The sequence below is a fragment of the Apium graveolens genome, chromosome 2 (genome assembly GCF_009905375.1).
Source record: "Apium graveolens cultivar Ventura chromosome 2, ASM990537v1, whole genome shotgun sequence".
In the NCBI taxonomy this organism is placed as follows: Eukaryota; Viridiplantae; Streptophyta; class Magnoliopsida; order Apiales; family Apiaceae; genus Apium; species Apium graveolens.
The window spans coordinates 245650440-245668073 of NC_133648.1; the positions used below are offsets into that span (position 1 = coordinate 245650440).

The following is a 17634-nucleotide window of genomic DNA, read 5'->3' on the forward strand; positions in this document are numbered from 1 at the left end:
TTGCTGGAATCCAGGTGGGTTAAACTGTTTACTCACCCCTTGCTGATATGGTGGCTGAATAGCATTCTGATTATTCCCCCAGCTAAAATTTGGATGATTTCTGTTATTAGGATGATAGGTCGCTGGCACAGGCTGCTGTTGTCGCTGATAATTATTCACATACTGAACAGATTCGTTGACAAGAGAACACTGATCCGTAGCATGAGAACCTGCACAAAGCTCACAAACCATAGCTATTTGATTAACTCCATACGTAGCCAGAGAATCAACCTTCATTGATAGCGCTTGGAGCTGGGCTGCAATAGCGGTGGCTGCATCAACTTCCAGAATACCTGCTACCTTGCCTGACATCATCCTCTGAGTTGGGTTTTGATGCTCATTTGCAGCCATCGTCTCTATAAGATTATACGCCTCAGTATAGCTTTTAGCCCATAAGGCGCCTCCAGCTGCTGCATCGAGCATGGGCCGATATTGGGCCCCCAAACCATTATAAAAACCAGTGATTACCATCCAATCCGGCATTCCATGATGTGAACATTTTCTCAACATTTCCTTGTAGCGTTCCCAAGCCTCGCACATAGATTCTGTAGGTTGCTGCGCAAACTGAGTAAGAGCACTCCTCATAGCAGCAGTCTTTGCCATTGGATAAAACTTCACCAGAAACTTTTGCGCAAGATCTTGCCACGTAGTGATGGACCCAGCTGGTTCAGAATGTAACCAGTCTTTAGCCTTATCCCTCAGTGAGAATGGGAAAAGCCTCAACTTGATAGCCTCATCAGTCACGCCATTATACTTAAAAGTGCTGTAGATCTCGACAAAATTTCTTATGTGCATGTTGGGGTCTTCAGTTGCCGCTCCTCCAAAAGAAACAGAATTCTGCACCATCTGAATAGTGCCCGGCTTGATTTCAAAGGTGTTAGCTTGAATAGCCGGATGAAGGATGCTTGACTGAATGTCATCAATTTTAGGCCGAGAAAAATCCATAAGAGCTGGATCAGCTTGAACAATACGATCTCCCATGTTTACTGGTTCTTTCTGCTCAGTTCCTGAATCTGAATCCTCAAAATCTAACTTCTCCGGAATATCAAGAACTTCGTTTGTCTCCTCAGTTGTATCTAAAGTCCTCTTGCGAGCACGAGAACGAGTTTGCATAAACGCTTGCTAAAGTACCTGAAACACAACCGAAAAGAGTAAGTAACTACTACGTCCTAATCACTGAGTCCTAATGACCAATGATGGTAAGTACATAAACTAAACAAATACGCCGAGTCCCCGGCAGCGGCGCCAAAAACTTGTTAGGGCGAAAACACGCACTAATATTCACGCAAGTATACGCATTCGCAAGTAATATAGAATACTTTCTAGTTCGTTCCCTCAGAGACTCAGACTAAATTATTGTCTAATTAAACTCACTCACCAATGTATGATTACTTCTCAATGTTAAGATAATAACACTTAAAATTGTTGATTAAATATTAACTATAATTAACTACTTAGTTAACCACTTAACTAACACTTCAAATTATCAATAATAAAACACTCATGAGATCACAACTTCATTATTACTTCCTTCTATAACCATTGTTATTACATTTAGCATGTGACAGTGATGACATTAATCGAATAACACGAAACTGATAAAAACCAACTTTCATTGTACTAATACCATTCTAACAAGCATCCACAATTAAGATAGAAGTTGAATAGTCATCAATTATGTTGAGTTCCTATATGTCTACAGAAATTGACAACACAACGATTTAAGCACAAGTTATTCCTTTTGATTACATAGGGCAAATAAAACTGTTAGAGTTACCCACTAATCATGCACAACGTACATGAACCTATGCTAGCATGGCAAGTTCTAAATCTCAAGATCCACCGTCGCTTCACAAGAGATTAACACCCTATCTTATATGTTCGCGACGCACATAAGATGAATACACGCAACCAATACTAGATATCATGCAATCATCACACACTAAAGTATTAAACAATTAACTAAAGAATTCCATAATAAATCCGTTGTAACCCCATGATCACGATTAGCCCATAACAGAACTCATCGCCATCATGGGTTCATATGAAATCATGATAAACAAACACAAGAAAATAATAACTAAACTAATTATATTAAAACAGAGTACGTCACAAGAGTAAATAAATCAAAGCAAGAAAACTAGCATCCAACGTTACAACGAAACAAGAATCACAAGAATATATGCTTCCTCTTCGTTGCGGTGTGCTAAATCGGTCTTCTTCCTTATCTCCTTCGCTCCTTGCGTAAAACACAATCTAAAACATAATCTCCTTAATACTCTTCATGAAAAACGTCTCAAATCTACCTATATAATAGTCCCATAAAACCCAGATTACATAGAAGTTGGAAGCCACACAGAAGTAGAAGTCTAAAATAATTCAGCTTTTTTCCCCGACCCTGCGCGGCCGCTCAGCATTTCTGCGCGGGCACGCAGGCTGCTGCGCGGCCGCTCAGCATTGCTGCGCGGGCGCGCAGGACCCTACTGGAAAAATTCCAAGCTTGCTCCGTTTCTTCGCCGTAATCTGCCCATTCCTTTCCTCTCGCAATGGTGAACACATGCCAAGGCTTATTCTTGATGATTCCTCCCCCGAAATGCAACTAATACCCTGAAATGCATAAACACTAGAAAAACGCATTAAATACACAAAATACTTGATTTCAAGACACCAATTTAAGCCATTTTAAGACGTTCTAAGTGGTATAAAATGCCACTTATCAGAGCATGTCATAACTTTGGCTACAGTACGCCAAGCACTGCAGTTGCCTGCAAATAAAGCCTATACAACTGTTGAGGAGCCTATTCTTCAAAATATGATGGCCAATCTGGGGTATGAAAAGACATTGACAAAGCTGGGTCAATTGAAGAGACCTTACATAAGGAGGGAATGGAGTTTCTTCTTTGACTGCATCACCAAGGCTTTTGCAAACAAATGTTCTAACTTCGATGCAATCCCCATATTCAGTCAACAAATCGGGTATGCTCTCATTAATTAAACTGATTTTGACTATGCAAGTGTTGTCTTAGGTTTCATTAGGGATAGGATGACAGAAGACAGAAATACTGTTTATTTTTCTAGATTTTTCCAGCTTATTTATAGTTTTTGTTGTGATGAGAAGCCCCAATCAGCTAGTGAATTAATTCCATCATTCAGACTAGCTAAAAGAGCTTTTAATGACTTATTATCTACTGATAATAAGAAGGCTGTGTTCAGACCCCTCCGAGTTCCTTTATCTGTCAAACAAGCCTTAATAACCTATGATCTAGTTAAATACACTGCACTATATCCTGATGTCCAACCATCAGAACCTCAACCATCAGCACCTACCACCTTTACACAAACACCTCAGACTTCTCAACCATCAGCACAAACAACCAGACCTTCATCTTCCAAACCTTCTAAGAGGACAAAGTCTATTCCTCAACCTCCACAAAAGAGAAGGAAGATGATTCTCAGAGATGAGTCTGAGAGTGAAGAGGAAACAATTGAAGCACGGGTTCATGCATCTGAATCTGTGACACTTGAAGCTGAGAATGTTACTTCTCAGAAAGAGAAAATAGCTCAAAGTTCTGATACTTTGAAAAGGAAATCTGTAAATTCTGATGCTCCTGAAGCAACTCCTTCATTGGCAAGGAGATTAAAGAAAATGAAGGCTAGGAGGTATTTGGCTAAGGCTATATCAGAAGATACTGAAGAAGCTGAGGAAGGGGATCAGGAATCTATGATCTCACAAGAACCAATTATCATAGAAGCCCTTCTAGCTCAAGCCAAAGACACTGCTAATGACACAGTTGTTATCTCTCCCGTCTCTCCTATTAAAGCTACAGATGATGCTAAAGAACAAAATGATAGTTCTAAAATAGATATTCATAATTTGAATATACCTGAAGTTCTTTATCTGGAAGCTCCATCTACATCAAAGACACCAGTTCTGGAGATAAATTCTGTTGATCAGAATTTAGATGATGTTATTCCTGAATCTCCAGTTGCTTCACACACTGTTGAGCTATCAGAACAGAATGAGTCTTCCTCAAGTTCTGATGACAGTGTTTCTGCTGAGACTCCAGTACCTATTCCGGGCAAGAAAGAATTGGTGAAGAAATTTGTTGAACATGAAGCACCTATTCCTTGGGGGGATACTCACAGAGGTGTTGAGTGGACCAAGAAGTGGAATGAATCATATTTTATTCCATGTTCTAAAGTTCTGACAGAGCATATTGCAAAAGCTGATGAGTTGCTCATAAATGCTGATTTCAAGACACAACTCAAGATCACAGCTCTGTCTACAAAACATCTTCAAGGTCTACATACTTTTACTCATGAAAAGGTTGATACACTCAGGGAACATGTTGCTAAGCTAAATCTACAGATCAAGCTTGAAAAGAACAGGTATATCAGACCTATTTCTGAAAAAGTTGAAGCCATTGAGAAAACTCAAGAGGAGCAACAGGCCCAAATTGCTGAGCTCCTGGCTATTCAAGCTTCTCAGAAAGCTCAATTGGATGAAATCTAATCTTCAGTTGAACTTCTTCTTTCTCTCTTACTTCCTGATGATGCCAAAAAGGGGGAGAAGATAGTTAAGTCCAAATGCTCACCTACTCAAGAACTGAAGAAAAAGGATGATAAAGGTGATGACCAGGGAAACTCTAAAAAGAGCAGAGGTCAAAGAAAAGTTCAAGGGAAATCTTCTATTCAGAACAAGTCAAGTTCTGATGCTATGAATGCTCAAAGACTGAAGTCAAGTGGTGATAAGCAAAGTTTGATGTCAAGTTCTGATATTCTGATTCAGTCAGGATCTTAAGACTCTCAGAGGTTTTTGCAAACTCTGAAGTTAAAAGGGAAGCATACTACTGTTTATTACAAAGATCCTAAAATCCAGACACTTGATGATGAGATAGCAAGAAGATTATTTCTGAAACACAATCCAGGAATGGATTTAGAAACTCTCAAGGAGGAAGAAGCTATATTTGTTGCTGAGAAGACAAATCCTAAGTCTAAAGCTTCTGATGCAAAGAAACCTCCAAGGCCTAAGGAAAAAGGCATTGTGATCTAGGAAAAGTTAAATTCTGAAACTTCAAAGTTCAAGACTAGATCACAGACTGAGAGTGATCCCAAAGACAAAGGGAAAGGAAAAGTTTATGAACCAACAAAGACACTGGACTTGAAAACTTCTGAAGATCTGATGAAACCAGTATGTAAAATGGTTCAAGTAACTGATGATAATCTTGTTGAAGATGAAACTGTTCAAATTCTGAAAAGAAGAAAGATAAATGAAGATTCTAAAACAACCTCTGACACTGTTTAAGTTGTTGTTCAGAATAAAGGACAGGAAGGTACATAAGAAACAACAAATTCTGATCAAGCTATCAAGACATCAACTACTGACAATTCTCAAGTTGATTTGGATAAAATGACAATTGCTGATAAGAAGAAGCTATTATGGAAGAAAGCTACTCCAGTTGAACCAACATCCAATCTCATGATTAATCAACTTGCTACATTTGGGTTAAAATCCAAGCAACCTAGAGATAGAGCTGGATTAGGTTCTGACGAAGAGAAGATTCAAACAGGAGTAGAGGTTACTTTAAGAGATCCTTTCATGTTGACAGACAAACCATATGAACAAATTAAACAAAGGCACCTTGACAAGGTGTTGTCTGCTCAAGTTGTGATAGATGCTCATGATAAGGAGAATCTAAAAGAGAAATTGATCTTATTTCTCAATGATGGAAGGACTTATAGATTAGCTGATACTGATTTACTAAAGAAGTCTATCAGAGAACTTCAACATATTCACTATCTTCTGGAAGTAAAATATGATGTTACAAGAAGATGGTCAGAATACATTTTGAAGGCTATAAGAGATCTATTCATATTTTATGGTACAAAGACTTCTCATTACAGTCCAATGATTACTGAAGGTGATGGAATAGAAATTCCTATGCTGAAAAATTCTGCTAAGGTGGAAGTTATTCTGAAAGGAAGATGCTTATGTTATAATGAAAACTCTTCACATCCTAAGATTATCAGACTTGATGATGGACTTGAAAGAACATCCATTCAAGCTCTCAGAACAGCCATTTATCAAATTGGTGATAGTAAAGAAGAAGAACTGATGCAGGTCAAAGCACAGTTAGCTGAAGTTCTGAAGAAAGCTGAAGATAATCTGATAAATGTTTTTGTTAAGAATCATTATGGATTCAGATTGATTCAGTGATGTTGGTAAAGCTGGATGTTTTGTAAGTTGTAGTTAATAGTCTTATTAAACTCTTATTGCATTTAAACTTAAATGTTTTTGACATCATCAAATCTATTAACTTGTACATTCTTGCATAATTTACAAGTTGGGGGAGATTGTTGGATATATTTGAGATATCATGTCTAATATGTTTCATGTTTAGTTATCAGATCTTAACTGACAGGAAATATCAGTTCTTACTGGAATCAGGACTTACTGGAAGTCAGGACTTAAGGATATCAGGATTTAGATTATCAGAAGATAATATCAGAAGATGGATATCAGAACTTAAGTACTAGAGGAATAATAGTGTAATAACTCAAATTTTTGAGACCTTGTAAAACGTTTAATGAATAGTAACCCTGACGGACGGGAAAAACTTTAGAGCCCACACTATGTAGTGCATGAGAAAATGAGTTTCGGAGTTGATATTACGACTATACGTATCAAATGAGTGTATGTAAACGCTATTAGTTTTCGAAGTAAACGCTATTAGTTTTCGAAGTAAACGCTATTAGTTTTCGAAGAAAACGAACTTTGAAAAATGACCGTATTTACGACTCATCGAGGATTACGGGAATCACAATATAATTACGAGATTAAAACCCTATGGATTTATATTCAAGTAGGATAATTGAAAGTATAAGGAATAAATACGAAAGAAATTACGTCGCGAACCATTTACGAGTAAGTATTACGAAGAACGTTTAAGTAACCGAGCGAACGCGTAAACGATTAAATAAACATAACGCACTAACTAAACCATGGTAAGGAAGTAACCATGGTTACTTTATCAAATAGTGAGCTAACCATAGGATGATCAAGCTAGCTAGCAAAATAGTGTGCTAAGGAAGCTAAACCTTGTAGTTAGCTTGTAAGCTAGCAAGCTACAAAGATTTGTCCCAAAGATTTGCAACCAAGAATCAACCTAGAATGCTATACTAGGAGAATAAAATCAATTGCAAGATATCAACCCATCTTTCTAGAAGTTACCTAGCAAATTAAACAAGCTAAGCAACCAAGAGGAGTATAAATACCCCCTTGATGCTTCCATTCGGCCCTAATGCAAAAAAAGGGGAAATCAAATTCAAAACTTCAAGTTCTAGCTACTTTTAAATCCTCCAATTAATTCTCAAGCCTCCTAGAAATTAAAATAAGGTAAGAAAATTCTTTCATCTCTTTTTATCAAGGTTTGATGGGTGGAATAAATTCAAGAAACTCACTAGTGAATAGTATGAATAGTAACCTCTCTTTGGTTTCTTGATTTCAATGGTGGTTTTAGGTTCTAAAAATCATACCAAGCACTTCCAAGCCTCCACCATCCTCAAGAACACATCTCAATCTTTCAAGAAAGGTAAAAATATTTGGCCCAACTTTATTTAAGATTCATTTTTAAGATCCATTTAGTATGTGATAGTAAACCTAGTATAATGAGTGTTATTGGTGAAATCTTGATGATTAAGCTAAGTAGATTTAAGGTTGGTTGTTGTTGCCTCAAGAACATGATTTTCTTGAGAGGAGTTTGCGTGTTGATGATGATATGATGATTGTTGGTGGTTGTGTTAAGAGTTAGGGCGTAAACGAAACCCCGATCATAAACGTAACTTCGTTAAAACTAACAAATCGTAACTTTAAGTTTCTGTAGAAAGTCCCGAAGTTGTAAACTGTAGTTTCTTGAAAAATAACCCTTGATTATGATATACAATGTTATAAGGATCGTTTAGGCGCTTGAATCGCTTGATTCCGATTTACGGATCAAAAGTTATGACCGTTTTAGTAAAAGTGATTTACGCGACAAAAACTGCTACGAATCACGAACTTTGAAAATATAAAGGATCGACTTAAAAGTGTTCATAAATCATGAAATTTTTACAGAGAGTAACATATTGAGTTTCCTAACTGCCATAAAAATTTCAAGTGAAAATATGATTTCCCAATTTTATAAAAATGTCAGAGCCGAGACCGCGCGAGTAGAAACCGTAAGAATCCATAAGCGGAGCCGACGACGATAATGAGAATGAACCTACGATACTTAGAAAAATGAAGTGACCATAATGTGAATATGACTTAAAGGAATAATAAGGGTATTATAAGTTGAGAGGGTGCATAATAAGTAGCACATGAGTGCGAGTCGCCGTAAATTAGAACGGGACCTAACGAAATAAATTGTGTTATGGTTATAGATTTCCGAGCGGAACCTAGAGCATCCTCCACCTCGAGATACCCAGGCAAGTTTACGAACCCAACTCCATTTTACTGTTGTGTTTTGAAAGGATTGTTTTACTATCATTGCATAAATACCATGCTTGCCATGATACATAGTTGTTGAAGTTTCGCATAATGTAGCGATGTTGTACGATAAGTATATATCGTGAAATGTTCATTTCGCTTTAAGCGTGACATATTATATGAGACCGAGAGTCGGTTGGGATTTAAGATAAAACCCGGGAATCATTCCGGTGATATTATAGGACGATTATAAGTCCATAATAATATGTTTTAAAGGGACTCAACGTCCACTTACGAAAATTAAAATACCTCGAACTTTTATTAAAATGATTTCCCAACAATCATATTCTCTCAACTATATTTTATTTTTCGAATAATAAATATTATGTACTTATTCCTTTATCATGGGAGTAGTATACCCCAATAATTATTTATTTCAAACCTGATTAATCATTAAAGATTAATATTTATGTAGACACAAACTAGTTGAGAAATATTATTTTTTTAAATATTCTTTTAAAGAGTAAACTCATTGGAGGTCTAATTATTTATCGATCATAATTTAATTATTTATTATTTATGAAAGGGTTTATTATTGATTTAAAAATCACATATCCTGATTTAAAACATACTTTCTGATTTCAGAATATCATTCGAACAATTTCAGATCATCGGTGAATATTATCCCGACTTATTAATATTTTGAATATAGTTTCAAGGAGAAACTTTTCACCTTATTAATTATCTGTTGACAACGGTCAACTCACATCCTTGGTACTTCCTCCGAAAGTTTTGGAAGTACATATATATATATACAATAAAGCTATGCCTATCAACAAGCAAAATGCTTGGAGGAACTTCGATGTGATTCGAGTTCTCGAGATATGATAGGATTTCCTAATGGACAAGGGAGGGGTAGGATCCAAGTACTTCATGTATTGGATAGACTAATGGTACCGTAGGAGACGGTACAATATGTACCTATGGACCTCCGAAGTGTGTGTATACCCGAAATGAGGACACATAGCCCGTATGTGGCAAGGGTGATAACCAAGATGTGAAGGTGTCGTTCCTCTACTAGTAGAAAAGGTTACTATTATCATATTACGCTGATCATCGTATACGGTGGCTCCAACGAGTGTCCTAATTCTTCCAATTGGAATTGAGATGCAATACCGTAACCCAAGCCTAGGTGCTGGGATTACTATTAAGGTATTCGCAGGATATTAAAATCCCTTAAAGAATTGTTTTCATAAGAAGGTGTGTATCACCAAGGAAAACTATTTTCGAATAAAGCATAAATATCATATATGATATTATCATACAGTCATTTTCATACTATACATTATTATGCTGGGCATTATAGCTCACACTTGTTTTCTTAAATTGACACAACACAACAGTGAATCAAGATGCCTGCCATGAGAACCACAGCCAGGAAACGGGTAGGAAATGGCCAGCTGTTCCGTAGATTGTTTGGTGTTGTACCACAGGTAGTCAGAATAAGCTGGATTAGTTTTCAGTTGTTTATAGTTTGGCTTATTTATAAGTATGACTTATGTAAGGTAAGAAACAAGAAACGTATATTTGTCCGGCATACTAGCCTTACTTAAAGGTTACTCCCCGGTAAGATTAATTACTTTTGGGTTGTAATAAATATCACTTGATGGTTGACAATTACTCTAGTTATGATGGTTCGTTTCCAAGACAATAACCTGTAAGTGTGTGTGTGTGATAAGTGTGGGGTCGTGAAGCGTGAGTATTTATATACTGTAGTGTGAGTTGTGTGAGTTGTGTGAGTTTAGATGGCGTGGCCTCCGAGACTCCTGACCCCGGGTTTTGGGGCGTCACAGAAATGGTATCAGAGCCTTAGGTTATCAAATCTTGGAAAAGATAGGACATAAAATACGTAGACATAAGAATAATAAAATAATCAATTACAGCTCAAGTCGAGTTCGTCGTCGGGCTACACGGGTAGTCTTGACAGTTTTACCCTCAAGGGAATTCCAACTCTAAGTTAGTAACACCTTGCCTATTGTGTCAGATACCAGTGGAGCCTAGGAGGGAGGTTGATCCTGTTGATGATGTCATGATTCCTGAGCGTGACCCTATTCCCTAGCCAGAGAGCCCACCTATTGATGATTCAGATGATGACCCTACTGAGGATGTCCTAGAGGAGGAGACTGACCATCCTGACCCCATAGCTAATGGCGTAGTATGGAGGGATGTAGAGATGTACCCTCACCAGGCTATTCGCTCTCCTACACCACCCCTAGGGATCCAAAGCCCTATGCCCTATACTGATGTTGATGAGGAGGAGGCAATACGTGCACAGTTCCACGAGGTTCATGACATATCCTCTAGCGACCCAGATTCACCTCTACCACCATCGGCGACCATGCATGTAGCCGTACACGACTGGATAGTGGGTCAGCTTAACGCTGAGATCACTGCGGCATCTGCTCGCATTGCAGAGTTACGCCAGGCACTGACAGCTGAGAGAGCCACCCACTAGGATACCCAGGAGATTTCAGAGCTACTTCCCAGCCATAGCCCGTAGAGAGATCGATGGGATCGAGCTCCATACCAGGGTTCAGATGAGGATGACAACAGTGGAAGGATACATCCTGGTAGTTGATGCAGAGCTGATGATTGCAGGAGCGATGAGGAGGGTGCGTGACCTCACTCGCAGTGATAGTGACTGAGAGACTAGTGACTAGATATAGACCTTGAAGAAGGCTGGGTGACTTGTCATCAATTTCAGGGTACACGGCTTATGTATTTTCATTTCAGTATTCAGAACTAGTATTGATAGATTGTAATCAGGCATGTATGAACTCGGATAGTTTTTTCATCCTCAAGATATAAGTGGGAGATCTTATTAATATATATCTAAACAGTTATTAAGAAATGATGTCTATACTATTACACTTTATAAAAACCTGCTAGATAATAAATGACATGCTTACATACGAATAAAATAATGCAACTGTTATAATTACAACTATGTTGACCAATTTTCAATATCAGAACAATGCCACCCCGTAGAAGAGGAACCAGGGCACATCCCGCAGAATCTGTTAACCAACAACGAGGTGAACCTGACCCTGTAGTGAATGAGGAAAATGAAGAAGACCTAGACTATAATGAATATGATAAGGAAGAATATGTAGAAGAAGAGGCTGAGGATACCCATCAGGGAGGAAACCCCATCAATGAATTTATGGAACTATTAAGAGCAAATCTGAACCAACAACCTATTCCACCGCATCCACATGCTGCCCAACAGACTGCAGCTACTGCCTTTAGATCCTTCAAATCTCTCAAACCTCCAGAGTTTCTAGGATCTGCCGACCCCGTTGAAGCACAGGCCCGGCTCAAGGAGATAGAAAAGTCCTTCGAGATACTAGGAGTTGAGGAACGACATAAGACCATTTTCGCTTCTTACATGCTGAAAGGAGAAGCTAACTATTGGTGGGAGTCCAAATGAAACCTAGAGACTGATGCTGTGATTCCATGGGATAGATTTACCGTGTTCTTAGACAAGTATTTCCCCAGGTTTATGGAAACCCAGATGGAGATTAGGTTTCTGGAGTTGAAATGGGATAAGATGACTGTGGCAGAATATGAGGCCAAATTTACCGAGTTGTCGAGATTTGTGCCTGAGTTCATGAATACCGAAGAAAAGAAAGCGCGAAGGTTTCAGCTTGGTCTGAAACAGTGGATACAGAACCGAGTAGCAGTGTTAGAGCTGACAGACTATGCCACCTTAGTGCGAAAAGCCTCGATTATTGAAGCTGGCAGTGAGCAGAGTGTGAAGGAAAAAGAAAATAGGAAAAGGAAGATAGGAAGCTAAGGAATAGGAACCGGGAACAGGAGCCTTCCGAGCAGGTTCGTCAGGGGAGCGGTGTCCCAACCTGCACGAGGCCCCAGATTCAGAAAGGCCCCGAGTGAGAGTGTTGACCAGGGCGGCGGACAATCTAGGGCAACATTTCATAGCCAACCCCGTGCCCCAATACCAGAGTGTCAGACCTGTAAGAGAAGACACCTTGGGATATGCAACCAGGCGAGAGCCCCTCTGAAATGTTACAGGTGCGACCAACCCGGACACCTTGCCAATAACTGTCCCCAATATAGCAAGATTTCCAGTGTGGGAAAGTAGGACATATGAGGAAGGATTGCCCGATAATGAAGCCCCCAGTCTCAGGTATGAGCAGAGCTGCATCCAACCGACCCCCAGCTGCTAGGACCTTCAACATGACTGTTCAGGATGCTGTCCGAAACACCGACGTAATAGCAGGTACCCTTTTGTTAAATTCCGAACATGTAAATGTCCTATTTGATTCTGGAGCAACCAAGTCTTTTATATCTCAAGATTTTGCTAAAAAGTTAAAGCTTAATGCCATACCCTTACGTGAGATATTACGAGTGGAAATAGCAAACAAAGAAATAATTCCTGTAAATCGAATACACACTAAGTGCAAGTTGAAATTAGAAGGGAAGATCTTCGAGGTTGACCTAATCCCATTCGCGTTAGGAGATTTGATGTAATCTTAGGAATGGATTGGTTATCTAGTAACGGAGCGCAAATAGATTGTGAATGGAAGAAAGTAAAGATAAGAGTGCAGAATGAAAAAGAAGTAGTGTTTAAAGGTCAACAATAAAACCAGAAATTTCTAACCATGCTACAGGCAAAAAGATTGTTAAGGAAAGGTAATGAGGCCTATTTGGCTTATGTGGTAGATACCAGAAAGGAAGTCCCTAATATACAGGACATACCCGTAGTAAATGAATTCGAGGATGTATTTCCAGAAAACTTACCAGGATTGCCACCTGACCGAGAAATAGAGTTCGCTATAGAATTAGCACCAGGAATGGCACCAGTATCCAAGGCCCCATATAGACTAGCCCCAGTTGAGATGAAGGAACTAGTTTCTCAACTGCAAGAGTTACTAAATAATGGAATGATAAGACCCAGTGTGTCGCCATGGGGAGCGCTAGTACTGTTCGTAAAGAAAAAGGATGGCAGTATGAGATTATGCATAGACTATCGAGAGCTGAATAAGCTGACTATTAAGAATAGGTATCCTCTCCCCAGAATTGATGACCTATTCGACCAACTCAAGGGAGCTGTACATTTTTCCAAAATAGATTTGAGAACAGGATATCACTAGTTGAATATCAAACCGGAAGATATGCCGAAGACTGCTTTTCGCACTAGGTATGGACACTATGAGTTCTTAGTTATGTCGTTTGGGTTAACCCATGCACCCACAGCCTTTATGGATTTAATGAACAGAGTGTTTAAAAAGTACCTAGATATATGTGTGATAGTTTTTATAGACGATATTCTGATCTACTCAAAGACAGAGCAAGAATACGCAGAACATTTGAGGATAGTCTTGGAAATCTTGAGGAATGAGAAATTATATGCCAAGTTCTTGAAGTGCGAGTTTTGGTTGAGAGAAGTTCAGTTTTTAGGACATCTGGTGAGTAGCAAAGGAGTTTTAGTTGACCCTGCCAAAATAGAGGCTGTATCCAATTGAGAAAGACCGACTACCCCAACAGAGGTTAGGAGTTTTGTGGGTTTAGCAGGATATTACAGAAGATTCTTGCAAGATTTTGCTAAGCTAGCCAGTCCACTGACTAGACTTACCCGGAAGACAGAAAAGTTTGTATGGACAGAGAAATGTGAGGAGAGTTTTCAAGAACTGAAAAGGAGGCTGATGTCAGCACCAGTGCTCGCTCTTCCCGATGGAAAGGGAGAGTTTGTGATATACAGCGACGCATCGCTTAAAGGATTAAGATGTGTACTAATGCAACACGGCAAAGTTATAGCGTATGCCTCTCGGCAATTGAAGGAATATGAGAGCAGATACCCTACGCATGTTCTAGAATTAGCAGCCATAGTATTTGCCCTAAAAATTTGGAGACACTACCTATACGGTGAGAAATGCGAGATCTACACTGACCATAAAAGCCTCAAGTATATTTTCACTCAAAAGGAACTGAACATGAGACATAGGAGATGGTTAGAGTTGATAAAAGACTACGACTGTGAAATTTTGTATCACCAGGGTAAAGCCAATGTGGTGGCTGACGCCCTTAGTAGGAAGGAAAGACTCAAGATGATAATGACATCGGAGGAGTTGATTAAGGAATTTGAGAAGATGGAAATCGACGTGAGGATGACCGGTAGGGGAACGGAAGGATTCTTTGAGATTAAGCTAGTGCCAGAGCTGACTGAAAAGATACGAGTATGTCAGGAAAAGAAGATGAGTAAGGAAAGAGGAACTTTGACCAGTGAAGAAGAGAGATGCGAGAAGGATGAGAAAGGGATCATGAGGTATGCGTCCCAAATTTGGATTCCAAATGTGCAAGAGTTAAAGGATGGGCTGCTGCACGAAGGGCACAACTCTAGATATTCAATCCACCCAGGAAGTATGAAAATGTACCGTGACCTTAAGGAATATTATTGGTGGCCTAACATGAAGAGCGAAGTAGCAGAGTGGGTCAGCAAGTGCTTGACATGCCAGAGAGTGAAGGCTGAACATCAGCGACCTAGTGGACTATTACGACCCCTAGAGATTCCGGAATGGAAATGGGAGCATATAGCCATGGATTTTGTGACAGGCTTACCAAGAACAAAGACCAATCATGATGCCATATGGGTTATCATAGATAGATTGACCAAGTCTGTACACTTCCTACCAATCAACGAAAGATACACCGTAGACAAGTTGGTAGATATTTACTTGAAGGAAATTGTAGTAAGACACGGCGTTCCTGTAGCCATAGTGTCAGATAGAGACCCAAGGTTTAATTCCCGATTTTGGAGAAGCTTCATGCGTAGGCACCAGACTAAACATGAGTACCGCTTACCACCCCCAGACTGATGAACAAAGAAAAAGGACTATTCAGACCGTAGAAGATATGTTACGAGTATGTGCCATTGATTTCAAAGGAAATTGGGATGACCACTTACCCCTGATCGAATTTGCTTATAACAATAGCTATCACGCTAGCATAGGAATGCCCCCGTATGAAGCTCTTTACGGAAGAAGATGTCGCTCTCCCCTGTGTTGGGGTGAAGTTGGAGAACACAAGATATTAAGACCAGAGTTAGTCCAACAGACCAGGGAAATGGTAGGACTCATCAGGAAAAGACTGGTAGCAGCCCAGGACAGACAAAAGAAGTACGCCGACCAGACCAGGAAGAATAGGGAATATGAAGTAGGAGATTCTGTGCTATTGAAGGTATCTCCGTAAAAAGGAGTGATGAGATTTGGAAAGAAAGGGAAGCTGAGTCCCAGATTTATAGGACCCTTTGAAATTTTGAGGAAAATAGGACCTCTAGCTTACGAGCTCACCTTGCCTCCTAATTTGCAACAAGTACACAACGTGTTCCACGTGTCCATGTTAAGGAAGTACCAAGCAAATGCATGACATGTAATAGAATACGAGCAGGTAGATTTACAACTAGACCTGGCCTACATCGATCAACCAGTAAGGGTAATGGACCAAAAAGAGCAAGTGCTGAGGAACAAGACTGTGAAGCTGGTTAGGATCTTATAGATAAATCAAAATGTTGAGGAATCAACTTGGGAACTTGAAGACGTAATGAGGAATAGATATCCCCACTTATTTTCTAATTGATTCCGGGACGGAATCCTTGTTAGAGGGGAAGACTGTAATAACTCGAATTTTTGAGACCTTGTAAAACGTTTAATGAATGGTAACCCTGACGGACGGGAAAAACTTTTGAGCCCACACTATGTAGTGCATGAGAAAATGAGTTTCAGAGTTGATATTACGATTATACATATCAAATGAGTGTATGCAAACGCTATTAGTTTTCGAAGAAAACGAACTTTGAAAAATGACCGTATTTACGACTCATCGAGGATTACGGGAATCACAATATAATTACGAGATTAAAACCCTACGGATTTATATTCAAGTAGGATAATTAAAAGTATAAGGAATAAATACAAAAGAAATTACGTCGCGAACCCTTTACGAGTAAGTATTACGAAGAATGTTTATGTAACCGAGCGAATGCGTAAACAATTAAATAAATGTAACGCACTAACTAAACCATGGTAAGGAAGTAACCATGGTTACTTTATCAAATAGTGAGCTAACCATAGGATGATCAAGCTAGCTAGCAAAATAGTGTGCTAAGGAAGCTAAACCTTGTAGTTAGCTTGTAAGCTAGCAAGCTACAAAGATTTATCCCTAAGATTTGCAACCAAGAATCAACCTAGAATGCTATACTAGGAGAATAAAATCAATTTCAAGATATAAACCCATCTTCCTAGAAGTTACCTAGCAAATCAACCAAGCTAAGCAACCAAGAGGAGTATAAATACCCCCTTGATGCTTCCATTCGGCCCTAATGCAAAAGAAGGGGAAATCAAATTCAAAACTCCAAGTTCTAGCTCTTGTTAAATACTCCAATTAATTCTCAAGCCTCCTAGAAATTAGACTAAGGTAAGAAAATTCTTTCATCTCTTTTTATCAAGGTTTGATGGGTGGAATAAATTCAAGAAACTCACTAGTGAATAGTATGAATAGTAACCTCTCTTTGGTTTCTTGATTTCAATGGTGGTTTTAGGTTCTAAAAATCATACAAAGCACTTCCAAGCCTCCACCATACTCAAGAACACATCTCAAGCTTTCAAGAAAGGTAAAACTCTTTGTCCCAACTTTATTTAAGATTCATTTTTAAGATCCATTTAGTATGTGATAGTAAACCTAGTATAATGAGTGTTATTGGTTAAATCTTGATGATTAAGCTAAGTAGATTTAAGGTTGGTTGTTGTTGCCTAAAGAACATGATGTTCTTGAGAGGAGTTTGCGTGTTGATGATGATATGATGATTGCTGGTGGTTGTGTTAAGAGTTAGGGCGTAAACGAAACCCCGATCATAAACGTAACTTCGTTAAAACCAACAAATCGTAACTTTAAGTTTCTGCAGAAAGTCCCGAAGTTGTAAACTGTAGTTTCTTGAAAAATAATCCTTTATTATGATATACAATGTTATAAGGATAGTTTAGGCACTTGAATCGCTTGATTCCGATTTACGGATCAAAAGTTATGACCATTTTAGGAAAAGTGATTTACGC

General features: G+C 38.9%; 1 non-coding gene across 1 annotated transcript; it reads left to right on the forward strand.

Annotated features, from left to right (window-relative positions):
* The first annotated feature begins 520 nt into the window (after nucleotides 1–520).
* On the forward strand, nucleotides 521–627 carry LOC141709901 (small nucleolar RNA R71). The gene has a single exon (XR_012570455.1). It is a non-coding gene; the product is annotated as a small nucleolar RNA R71 (small nucleolar RNA).
* Nucleotides 628–17634: the final 17007 nt, after the last annotated feature.